The following is a 13,366-nucleotide window of genomic DNA, read 5'->3' on the forward strand; positions in this document are numbered from 1 at the left end:
TTGAGCAGGCATGTCCCATCCAGTGTTGCCTACAGGAACAGCGGAAGACAAAGGACTTGATGACTGAGTAGTAATACAGATCATACGCTTCCAAAAGAAGCTGTGATGTGGTCCTACTTTCCATCATGTGCACATTTCTCTCATTGTATTCACAAAATTCTACTCAAGGGCAAATATAACAAATTTCTTACTTCTGTTCTCTCTTGCAGGACCCGAGGCAGCTCTGGCCACAATCCTATCATTCCAGCTTACTTTATCTTCTGACTCTACTATCCTAAACCTTATCTTTTCTTCATATTTGGTAACCTGGGATACTCAGCTGTTGATAAAGACAGCCTAACATCCAATTCATCCAGGATGAGACATCAATAGAACCTTTCAACTCATAATTCATGCTTGATCCTTTATCAGTATTCTAGAAACCATCCAATGATTTGGAATGTCAGGTATTTCCCTACTGTATGCAAAGATAAAAGAACACTTGTTTGTCCTTCTGGAGACACCTTTAAGAGTTCATTCCGCCTCTCTGGGTCCAGTTCAGATAACAAAAGGGGGTTTTGCAGGGATGGTTCCTGGCTTCATTGGGAGGAAAGGTGGCCTGGTAGAGCCTAGTCTCATCAGAGCTTGGAAGCTAAGAGCAGGGTTGGCATTTGAATAGGAAACTACGAAGAAAGGGAATGGTAAACCACCTCTGCTTTTTGTTTGCCAAAAATGTCCCTTGCTGGGGGCTTGACGGCACTGAAAGTTGGGCCTTGATGGCACTGAAAGATGTACCTGACCTCTTTAGTATCATTCCGCTTGAGCCTCGCCTGGCTGAAACAGTTCTTTCTACCCAGACTTCTAATGAAGGAATTCTTTTTTTAAAAAAGTTCTAACATTCTAGGGTAAGATCTGTGGTATGAAAATCATTTAGTGCTTACTAATATTTTATGTTACACTGTTTTTTTTTCAATTAACAATTTATGCTGCTTTGTGATTGTATTTTGTAGCTGCCATAAGAAGGATGACTGTTGGTGGGGGGGGAGCAAATACATTTTTAAAAACAAGCAAGGGGACCCTGTCATGGGGGAGGGGGAGAAAAGGTGCTCTAGACTCACCTTCGCATGCTTCTGAACAGAAGGTCACATTGGCTCCCTGGCACACTGGAGGGCAGAGAGAGAAAGGAACACAAGACTAAACTCAGAGGCTTGGCTCTCTCACAGATGCACAGCAGTAGATTTGTTTGTTTAAAAAAACTCAAGATTCCTGCCTTCCCCATCCCCCATTTAGGTCCTCAAACAACCTCAGAACACTTCAAGGGGGGGGGAGTTGTTTTCTGTCTGAGGGGCAGCCTTCTGCAGACAGATATTCCTGTCCAGAAAAAAATTCTCTCTCCGAAAACCCCAAAACATAAAAAAAAACCCTCCACCTCTCTCCAATTATGGGAGCAGAAGCCCACCCCCAGCTCTCCTTAAACCCCCTTTCAGGTGGGTAACTATGGTGATCTACAGTAAAACAGTCAGATATGAGTTCAGGAGCACCTTATTTATTTATTTGTTTATGGAATTTATATCCCACCCTTCCCTGATGGTCTCAGGGTGGCTAACAACAGTTTAAAAACATTGATTAACAAACATAGAATATTAAAAATAAAATATATAATAAAACATTTCAGTACATCAGCAATCATTAATCCATTCATTAAAAGTCCAAGATGGCATATTTCTGAATTCCATTATATTAATTTAGTGAGATTGTTGGTGCTGTAAGGTAAAGGCCAGCAAGAACTCCAGGGTAAAAGCTTTTGAAAGTCAAAACTTCCTGAATCATCAGATATCTGAGTTTGTAAAGTCAGATAAACCCTGGAAATCTTGTTACTCTCTTAGGTGCTATAGGGCTCAAACGTTGCCCCACTAGAACTCCAAGATCCAGTCTTACTCTGGAAATGTGGGACACCCAGTGCCTCCCGCCAGAGGCTTAAGATCTTAGGATCAGTCCAATGGATTGGCCACCTTGTATTCTGGCAGCCTGCTTCAAGAGCTTTACAACAGGTTGAAATTCAGCAGATGCAGCTTCACGTGCTATGAAAATAGGAGCTATCCACCCCTCCCCAGAATCTGAACCACAGCTAACAGGGGTAGGTCTTGTAACCTGTTTTCCATGCAAGGAATCAGTTCTGGAACACACACACACACATTACTTTTGATAACATAAGAAAGAGTCATGGGATGTCAAAAGCAAATGAAAAGTCTCTAGTCCACAAGATCTTATGCCAGAAGGTACTACTACTATATGAGTCCATTTTCTGTTTGCAGGACAGACAAAAATATCTCTGAGGACATAAAGAGGCCATCTGAATCCCTCCCAAATTCTCTCCATTACAGATTACAGATGCAGGGAGCATGACTTCCAGAGTCTTTCCTGAAGGCTCAATCCCAGCCCCTGTGGATAGAAAATGTCCCCTCCTCCATTCACACTTCTTTTCACTCTTACCAAATTCTTTCACAATGGCCAGACCAATGCCTGAGGTGCCACCAGTCACAATCACCACCTTGCCCAGGTAACGCAGACAAGTTGCCATGCCAGCTGTTTGCCTCCGTTTCTCTTAATGACTAAAATCCACATAGAGCTTTGGTTATATATAGGCTCTTGGATGGAGCCGTGCAATTGCTTAATTTGTTGGGAGGAGTGTCCATGGCTAGTTTGCTCATGGTAGGTTGTGGAGCATGAGGGCTGGTCCTTTCTGAACTGGGAGAAGAATAATGGGGGGAAGGGAGGCTTTTCTGAAGCTCCTGTGTTTGCTCCAATACATTACAGAGGGGCCTAAACTGAAGAAGCAGTAGACAGGAGCTATGAAGGAAGCAAATCTCATTGGATTCCCATTCATGACCTTGCTGCTGAGGATATGTTCTGTAATATGGGAGGGATGGGTTCCTTCTCACCCCCTCCCACGCATTCCCTCTTCACTAAAACCACTTCCTTTAGAAAATGTGTGCCCCCATACCCCATCTCTTTAAATTCAGCCTCATTTCATCTCACATGGGCTCTTCATCCTAGGGTTGTCAGGTGCCAGCTAGCAACCAGTGGGGAATGGGGGTGGGGGGGCTTATCAAGAGAGGGAAAGAGGTCCAGGCTATGTTGTCAATGACATGGCAATGGTGACATTCTGGAATTTGGACAAAAACTCTATGGTAAAATGGCTTTTACCACCGATCAGCCATTTTTCTATATATTTCCCCCCTAATTCTTTTATTTGTATGTTTTGAATTGATATTTTTTAAAATCATTCTGTCTTAGATATTTGGATCATGAACAACAACCATCTAAAATTATTTTTGATGGTGATAATTTATTCCAAGAATGAAGTGAGACTTACCACATGAATGAACTGGTCCTACTATCTGTGTGAGTAATACAGATTAATAATTTTTTGGGGAAAAACATTTTTAAATTTTTTTATAAATGACTCACAAAAATAATATAAATGATCCTTTTATTTGTCCCCCTGATTTCTTATCCCCCCACGCAGGTTTTAAAGCTTTCAAAATAAATATTTTGTATTTTGAATTATTAAAAAATGATTTGTACCACTGAGGAAGGCCTTATGGCCAAAATACATTTGGTTTTAATGAAATTTTAAAACTATTCATAACACATTAACGCTCTGTTAATTTAACATATGGAACCCATTAGAATTAATTCTGTGAAGAGATTTTTTGTCAGCCTTCTTGGTTACCTGTTTTTTTCTGGGCTGAAGTTTCTTCCCCTTTCTGTTGTGGCCTCTCAGGTACTCCTGGACTTGAATCTACCTGTTCTTCTGCAGACTGTCATGGCTTCCCTCAGAAACTACCCACAAATGCTTTCAGGACATCGGCCAGAGGACCACAAGAGCTCCCTTCTGCCAAACAAGGTTTTGCCCAAGGACAGGACTTTCAGAACCTAGGACATCAACAGTCAAAGCTCAAGTCTCTCTCTCGGCTTGGCTTCGCGAACGAAGATTTAAGAAGGGTGCAATAGTCCACGTTTGCTGCAGGCTCGCTGGTGGCTGACAAGACCAATGTGGGACAGGCAGGTCCAGCCACAGCAGCTGCAGGGAAAAGTCTGATTTAGGGTTGGTCCTGTAGCAGTGCGATTCTTCTCCGGGTTAGCATCAGGCGACCAATACCCTGAACCGCCTACATGCAGGATCGGGACTGCGGCTTCCAGTGGCACCTTCCACCTGCCGTTTCGCCCCTTGCCCATCGCTGCAGGACTTGATGCGTTGTGGGTTGTGTATGTGGATATGCCCTTCAGGCCTGCGCAGAGGAATTTTTTAGGTGAAGCGCAGTGTGCGCGGTACTGGCTCCACCCTTTCACCTGGGGGTCATCTGCCATGGCCCAGTAAGCCGGGACGCCGGCAGCGAGTCCTCCAGGTGGTAGGTGTTACATTAACGAGCTCTATCTGCCCGGGTTTGATGTTAGAGTTTTCCTTCTCTTAGGCTGGCGAGGTTGGTGGGCCCAGCCTGCCCATCCGGTTATACCGCCGGACATTCGGTCGCACCATGACATAGCAAACTCTGTGAAAACGGGGGGGACCAGCGAGAAGGTGTTGCTACGGATGCAGTAATGCAGGAGAGGCCATTGCAGTGACCATCTGCCAGGCATAGCTAGACAGTGACCATGCGGCGTTCACTACACCGGGAGAGGAGAGGCTATGTATTGCGCATGCACTTTCCCTGGGGGGGGGTAGGATTCCCAGAGGGAGCCCACCCCCCACCCACCCCACCCCAAAGCTCAAGTAGAGAGGCCATTACTCATCTTCAGACTGTCATGGAGTTGCCAGGTATCTGGGATTGACGTGGACAGTCCAGTATGTTCACTGATTGTCCAGGGATGGGGATGTATAAAATACCAGATATTTAAATGTCTGGTGTTTTTTCAATGGTTTTTCAGTCAGTGAAAATACTTGACTATCCAGGTGAACTGACAATCCAAGCCCAAAGAGTGTGAAGCATGTTGTTTGCACTTAGAGGGGGCAGTGCTGAGTCAGGCCAAGCATGAAGCTGCAGCCACCACCGCTGCTTTTTATTGGGGCTGGATGTTCCTCTGCAGGTGAACAGCAGGCTTTGCACAGTTTGCCCTGGAAGGAGGAGAGGCCAAGCCAAGTGCAAAACAGCAGCTGCTGCAGCTTCTCCACACTGTGTCTGGGCACTCCTCTCAAAACAGACACCATGCTTCATTGATTCAAAATTGCCGTTCCAAGAAAAACAGCTCTAGAAAGGTGTTCTATGATTTCATAGCAAAAAGGTGTTGCTCTATGATTTTATAGCAAAAGGCAACAAATGAAGAGACAGTTAGTGTTAGACTAGGACAACTCAGCATTGACAATCACTAGAGGCCTTTAGGTCAGTCACAGATACACAGCCTAAGCTGTTGTGAGCAGAAGGAGAAGAGTCACATGTGTCATCTTAGGCTTCCTCTTTTTCTTTTTTTGAGGAAAGGCAGAATCCAAAAAGTCCCTTTAAGGCACACCAGTTCTGTTAGGCCACACTGATCAAGAAGACTCATGTTCTTTATTACTGCCGGTACCATTGCTACTTTTCAAATGAGTCTCGCTGGTTTCTTTAGTATCAGTTTGATCCATGTAATGTACTGAGAACTGAGACGGTTTGAAAGCAACATAGTTTATTCAGTAGCACATTACAAGAGAGAGAACATGCAGGCCGGGCCCCACTTATATACATTACCCGGAACAGCCCCCTCATCCGACCAGGCCAAACCTGGTCGGTCAAACTTTCTGCCACAGATCTTGGTGGGCGGGGCATCTGGCGAGCTTCATCCGGGGACCCAGAGGTTGCCTTCAGTAGCGGTCACCATGCGGCCTGACCACTTATGTTCAATACATAACACTCCTCCCCCCTAGCTCAGGACACATAGTCCCACAAGTAAGCGGGGGCCATGCGCTCTTGGGTAGATCTCCTTGGGATGGCTGGTGGGGTTGGAGCGGTTGTCGGTGCCGCTCCGGCCTCCGTTGCGGATGGGGCTATGGTCTCCCCACGTGGGGGAACTGCAGGCCTGGGGTTGTCTGCGCCTTGCAGCTCGTCTGGTGTCCCTGCTCCCTGTGAGTCGCCCTCGCTGCGGTTGGGCTCTACCTCCCGATCGGCTGGGGCGGTTGGCTGTGTTGGGGTAGATCTCTGTGGGGGTGCGGCTGTGAGCTCCTCCTTGCTCCATATTGCGGCCGGTTCTTCCGGCAAGGTGTGGCGACGTATTTGGTCTATATGCCTCCGCAATATCCTGCCTCCCTCCGTGGATACATCGTAGTGGCGGGACCCTATTACTCGAAGCACCTCGCCCTCTACCCACTCGGGGCTGCTAGCATAGTTCCTCGCGTACACCGGATCCCTTGGGAAGAATCCCCTGGCTGCTTCTCTGATCTCAGGGGAGCTACGGATGTTGGTGGCCCGGTCAGGGTGCAGCCGATCTAATCTTGTGATTAGCTTTCGTCCCATTAATAGCTCGGCTAAGCTGACCCCCGTGACTGGGTTGGGAGTTATCCTATTGTTGAATAGGAAGGCGGCTAGGCGGTGGTCCCAGTCCCCCTGCACGATGCAGCCCAGTGCTTCTTTCGTGGTGCACACCATCTGCTCAGCTTGGCCATTGGTGGCCAGATGATATTTGGTGCTGGAAGGGCCCTGTGAAGTCTATGTGTAGTCTAGACCACGGCTTCCTGTGTGCTTCCCAGCGTTGAGCGGGGGCGCTGGGCGGTTCGGGTCGGGACTCCTGGCATACTTTGCACCTTCGGACCCACCCCTCTATTTCTTCATCCATCCCCGGCCACCATACATAGCTGCGTGCTAAGGCCTTCATCCGTACAATCCCTGGGTGTGTTTCATGAAGGGCCCCCAGCACTTGTTTCCGCAGCGGGGGAAGGACCACCACCCAGCTCCCCCATAAAAGGCATCCCTTGTGGGCAGATAGTTCTTCCTTGCGTGTTGTGTATGCCCTGAACTCTTTGCCCTGTTTTCCCTCTGGCCAGCCCCTTACCACCCAGTCGAGAACCCGCTCGAGTATTTTGTCTCACCCCGTTGCTTTCGCTACCTCAGCTGCGTGTAGGGGTCTCTCCGGTAGCGTTTCGATGAGCATCACATGGTGGGCTGGGGCTGGGGTCTATGGAGGGCAGCGGTAGGCAACTGAGAGCGTCTGCGTGTCCCATTGCCTTGCCCGGCCGGTGGACCAGGGTGTATGTGTAGGAATTAAGGAACTGATTCCACCGCAAAACACGCCGCGATAGAATCTGTGACGTTTGGTGGTCAGGAGCTAAGAGGCCCAGAAGCGGCTATGTGGTCTGTTTGTGGTGAAACGCCTCCCGTGCAGGTAGTCGTTAAACTTATGTACCCCTGCCACTATCGCTAAGGCCTCTTTATCTATCTGGGCATAGTTTCGCTCCGCTGGGGTCAAGGTCCTCGAGTAGTAGGCTACCAGAACCTCCCTCCCGTCCGGTAGTTGGTGACCCAAGACGGTGCCCACCCTGTACGGTGATGCATCGCAAGCTAAGATCACCGGTAGGCTCTCATCAAAATGGTGGAGCACATTGTTAGATACGAGCAGCCCTTTGACTGCTTGGAACGCTACGTCCTGCTTCTTCCCCCAGACCCACGGGGCATTTTTGTCTAGGAGTCTGTGGAGGGGTTCTGCAATGGTGGCTTTGTGGGGCAAGAATGAATGGTAGAAATTTAATAACCCCAAGAAACTTTGTAGCTTCGCCTTGCTCGTGGGGGTGGGGCCTTCTCATATGGCCTTAGTTTTGTCCGGTGTCGGGTGGATCCCCGCCATGTCTACCGCAAACCCCAAGAACTTTACCCTCGGTACCCCGAGGGAACACTTTTCTCGCTTGACTTTCAGACCAGCCTCTTGGAAACGGCGGAGGACTTCTCGCAGCCGGTTGCTAAATTCCTCCGCTTCCGGTGCGGCAATCAAAATGTCGTCAAAAAACAGTTGCACCCCTGGGATCCCTTTGAGGAGAGAATCCATCAGGCTCTGAAACACCCCCGGGGCCACGCTCACCCCAAACTGCAACCGCCGCACCTTAAACACCCCCCTGTGGGTTACTATGGTCTGTGCTTCTGCTGTCATGGCGTCCACGGGCAGCTGCTGGTACGCCTGGGCCAAGTCTAGTTTCCCAAAGATTTTGGACCCCGCTAATGCTGCCAGAACGTGGCTGATTACTGGAACGGGGTAGGGGTTATCCTGTAGTGCCTTGTTAATGGTGCACTTATAATCGGCGCATATGCGCACCTCCCCGTTCGGCATCACCGGAGTAACTATTGGGGTTTCCCATGAGGCATAGGCCACGGGTTCCAGCATTCCCTGGGCTGTGAGGCAGTCTAGCTCTGCTTCAGTTTTAGGCTTCAGAGCGAATGGGACCTGCCTGGCCTTCAGCCTTATGAGTCGCACGTGGGGATCAAGGGGTAAGGATATGGGAGGCCCCCTGTAGCACCCCAAGGCCCCATCAAGCATCTCCAGGAACTCCCGACACACGTTTTTGAATCCCTGCGTCCCCAGCTGTTGCACCCCCACAATCTTTATTCCCAGTGGCCGAAACCAAGCCAGGCCCAACAAGGTGGTGAGTTGTCGTTTAACCACTAGTATATTGAGTTTATCCCTAAACCCGTTGTACTCCACCCCACCGTTGCCCAACCCAGGATTTCAACGGGGTTCTTTTGAAAGTCCCGTAGCACGAAGCATGCCGGTCGCAGTCTGGGCAGGCCATGTGGGAACAGCTTTCTCAAAGATTCCTCCGAGATTATGGATATGGAGGAACCTGAGTCCAGTTCCATCAGGCAAGGTTTGCCCTCGATCCTGACCGAAACCTTGACCTTTTGGGGGGTATCGTCGGGCAAGTTCATTACCTGCACGCTGGTTGAGGCGGTCGAGTAGTCCCCGGTCGATTCCTGGTTGGTAGACTGGCGGTGGTGGGTGGCCTTGGCCCGGCAGGCCCTCGCAACGTGGCCCATCCTGCTGCAGCTCCTGCAGACCACATTGCAGTAGGGGCAGTCCTTGTTGGTTAAGGAATCTATCTTAACCCAGCTTTGACAGCTCTGTAATGACAGCTGGTGATCTAGCCGGCATGCTAGGTCACAGTGACCTTATCAACAGGCTGGTTTGAGCCGGCTGAAGACAAGTGAAGGAACCTGCTGAGTTAGCATGACAATGCACTGCCAGGATTGGCTGACTGGACTATAAATGAACTGTGTTTGTAATGCACAGGTCTCTTTTTGAGAGTTGACTTGCTGGCGAAGCATTTTGTTCCTGTGATCAATATATTGGACTGCACTAGTGAGCACGTATTGTATATACTGTAAATACACTACTTTGGCACTAGCTGCAGGTGTCTGGCTGATTTCTTTCCTGGAGCTCAGGGTCGGGCACATCACAAAGCTCTCTCTGCTAGCTACCGCACCGACAGTCCTGTCGCTCATGTTGGTCACCGCAGCTGGCACACTTGGTGGCGGCAGGTCTCTCGGTCGCTCAGGGTCGCTCGTGGGCCCATCCCTGTTTGGCGGCGTAGCTGGAGTGCCTCTTCTTCATCTGGTTGGCTGGGGCCCATCTCTTCCTGATGGATGGCTTTGGCCCTCGTCTTGGGGAAGGTCTTCGTGATCCGCTCGAACGAAACGGCCTCATTGAAGGTGCTCTGGAGGGTGAGCTCTTCCCTCGCGAAGAGCTTTTGTTGCAGTCTTTTGTCCCTCAGGCCCCAAGCAAAACGGTCCCTCAGGGTCTCCTGTAGCTTATCGAAGCTACAGTTGCCCGCGATTTGGCGGAGAGCAGCCAGGTAGTCCGCTGCCGCCTCCCCCGCCTCCTGGTCTCTCTTGTGAAAGAGGAACCGGCGGGCGATCAGCGAGGGTTGGGGCAAGAAGTGCCCGGTGAGGAGTCTGGTTATCTCCTCGTATGTTTTCTCCGTGATCCTCGCGGGGGCCAAGAGACCCTTGGCGATCTCGAATGTGGCCTCTCCGCAGATGCTCAGGAGGACGTCTCTCTTTAGGCTGTCCTCTGTGATCCTGTTCGCTCGAAGGTAGCACACGACCCGCTCCGTGTAGGTCTCCCACCTCTTCGGGGTAGTGGGGTTGAACTCTTTGAGGCGGCCCGTGGTTCCGCTCTGGTTAGCCATGGTGGCTGCTGCAGCGGGTGAGTTGGTCTACAGCCAAGTTGCCTTCGTCGTCTCTGACCGGATCCGTGCAGCCTCTCCGGGGCTGGCTAGTATCCCATCCTCGTCACCACTGTAATGTACTGAGAACCGAGACAGTTTGAAGGCAACATAGTTTATTTAGTAGCACATTACAAGAGAGAGAACATGCAGGCCAGGCCCCGCTTATATACATTACCCGGAACAGCCCCCTCATCCGATCAGGCCAATCCTGGTCGGTCAAACTTCCCGCCACAGATCTTGGTGGGTGGGGCGTCTGGCGAGCTTCATCCGGGGACCCAAGGGTCGCCTTCAGTAGTGGTCGCCATGCGGCCTGACCATTTATGTTCAATACATAACAATCCACATCAAATATAAGGGAGTATCATTCATGACTATGCCATGGAAGGCTTCAGCTGCCCATTTCCAGACACGAAGCCTTTATTAAAGAAACAGGATATTCTTCCCCAGGCCTGATGGCTACCCGACTTCCCAGGTTTCCGATCCTGAAAAGTCTGAGGGGCATGTAGAAATTCAACATGAATGGAAGATCCAGCCATGACTCTGATATTATGAGAGCTAAGCCCTGGAATGGCTCTTCTGAATTTAAGCTTTAGTTGGTCATATGAATGTACCCCAGGACGGCCAGACCATGAAATGATGGGGCTTCATTAAGTATTTCCTGTTGATAGTTTGTGTTTACTTCCTCTAGAGTAACAACTGCGTCTTTTCTTCTCCCAAGTCTCATAATCCAGTAAAGACACATTTTTTAAAAAAGAGATGTCATAATTGCGCTGTTGCTGTTTGGCTTTAATACAAGAACATAAGTCTGTATTAGGACCCATGCTTCCTAGTTATGCTGGGGTGTCTGCCCTCACCCAGGTCTTACAGCTTCCTATCCCTGGGCCTCCAAGCTCTCTGTTTGGATTTGTTTCTCCCCTTCAAGTCCCTTGTCATTTGTTTATGGGCAATCTGTACTTGCTTCCTGCTGGAAAAGCAAAAGCAGGGCTTCTGATCAGAGTGGTGGTGGTGGAGTAGGGAAAGCAACTGCTCACTAAGTAGGACGATGTATGGAAAGTCCATTCAGTCAACAGAATTACATAAAAGAAACACCTAAACAAAGAGGCAAGCAGAGCCAGCCCTGCCACTGGGCAAACTAGGCAATTGCCTAGGGTGCCAGCCTTCTGGGGGCACCAAATTGGGCACCCCCATTTGACTCAGTGATGTTATCAGTGCCGGGGGGGGGGCGCCAGACGTTAGCCTTGCCTAGGGTCCCAGACAGTCTAGGGCCAGCCTGGATGCAAGAAAATCCGATGACTACTTGCAAGAAAATATGAATGAGAAAAATCACAAAGGAGGAGAATGACAATTGGGCTGGCATCAGCATACCCTTGGGCGGGGCAGCTTTCAGGGCCCATGGTTTCTGGCAGGGCCCACTGCTATCAGATGACACCTCCAGCACTAGGGATGCCATGTCCAATTAAAGAAATATCTGGGGTCTTTGAGGGTGGATCCAGGAGACTTTGAGGGTGGAGCCAGGAGCAAGGTTGTGACAAGCCTAATTGAACTCCAAAGGGTGGTCTGGCCATCACATATAAAGGGACTGCACGCCTTTTCAATGCCTTCCCTCCATTGGAAATAATGAGGGATATGGGCACCTTCTTTGGGGGCTCACAGAATTGAACCTCATGGCCCAGTCTTTTTGAAACTTGGTGGGTATTTTTAAGAGAGTCACCAGATGCTGTGCTGAAATTATGGTGCATCTAAGTAAAAGACCAATCCCCCCAGAGCCCCAGATACCTGCAGATCAATTCTCCATTATACCCTGTGGAAATCATAGGGAATAATGGAATGTCCAGTAGACATTTCCCTCCCCCCACCCCACACACTTTCTGATGACCCTGAAGCGAGCGGAGGGCTTTCAAACTGGGGGATCCCCTGCCCCCAGGTGGGGATTGGCAACCCTACCCAGCACAGTCCCTGCCTAGTGCTGCAGGATCCACTGTAGCTGCTGCCTGCCCTGCCAAGTGACGCAGGGGGAATGGCCTAAAAGCAGCTCAGCTGTGAACAAGGATGGTGGGATGGCTTGTGAGCAGAAAGGGCAAGGAGACCAATAGGTGGGAGATGTTCACATGCGTGTTGGCACATGAGTGCTTGGTAATGGTCAGAAGGGAAAAGGACCCTGGGAACTGTCTTCACAGGACCCGTCAAGAACCTGGAGGCAGCCCTGAATAATATCAGTGAAACCTGACAGGGCCAGGGAAATGGAAATTTAGGAGGGGAAAGAACAGGAACTCACTCCATGCATGAAAAATGTGCAAAGTGAGCAAAAGTAAGGAAAGGTGGGACTGCGTATTCCAGAGGCCGTTCCAGACCTGGAGTGCTGCCTTCCTTTATGTAATTTATTCCAGTTTGTTGCATAATTAAAATGTAACACTTCCCAGCACCGAGGCTTGGCCTTCCTTTGAGAATCCTGACCCCTCTGCAGTGCCAGATTAAACCCTATGGAGGTTCCTAAGCAGTGGAAATCTTGGGGGACCCCTGAGTCTGAGTGCCCACCCCACTACCCACGGCCCCCACTTCAATCTGCAGGCACCTTCTTAAAAGCTCCTTTACCAAGCTGCAGGGGAGAGGCAGAGAGAGGCAAACTTGGCGACAACACCAGCAGCAGCCACAGCAGGCAAGTCTGGCAAAGAGCAGTTCAGTTGCTAGCTGTGCCTGCAGACTGGGAGAGCTGCAAGCAGGGGGGAAATCTGGGGGGGGAGCCGTCCCAGGGCCCCTAAAGGCCAGTGCCTACTTGACCTATTTGTTCATCCAGCTCTGACCCTCTGCCTGATTCTAACCATAGTGAAGTTGACTTTGTGATCCAACCACTATCCTGCACTGAAGTAAATGGACACCTCATCATCTAATTTAAAAAGCAGGAGAAATTAAATGAAAAAAAATAATTGCCTGCATATTAACATATTATCCTTAAGAAAGCCACAGATGGAGGTGGAGCAGGTAAGGAGACAACCTTTGTTTTAAATTCAGCTCTCCAAGACTGCAGGGGCTACCATTTGCTGAACCAGATTTTGCCAAAGGACTATCAAAACACAAGATTTCAGCATAGAGCGGCACTCTTAAGCAACAGTGAGTAAGATCATGGCTTGATAGGCCAACATTCATCTTCGGACTTTGGGTCGGAAAAGGAATAGAGTGTTGGGAATGGGAAGTTCCCTCTGTTGC

The 13,366-nt window shown here is 49.6% G+C and overlaps 1 protein-coding gene across 1 annotated transcript in view; it reads right to left on the bottom strand.

The window, feature by feature from the left end:
• Positions 1 to 13,366, bottom strand: part of LOC132582930 (17-beta-hydroxysteroid dehydrogenase 14-like) — a 59,287-nt gene that overhangs the window by 14,728 nt on the left and 31,193 nt on the right. The window lies entirely within an intron of this gene.

This window comes from Heteronotia binoei, chromosome 15 (assembly GCF_032191835.1).
Source record: "Heteronotia binoei isolate CCM8104 ecotype False Entrance Well chromosome 15, APGP_CSIRO_Hbin_v1, whole genome shotgun sequence".
Lineage (NCBI taxonomy): Eukaryota > Metazoa > Chordata > Lepidosauria > Squamata > Gekkonidae > Heteronotia > Heteronotia binoei.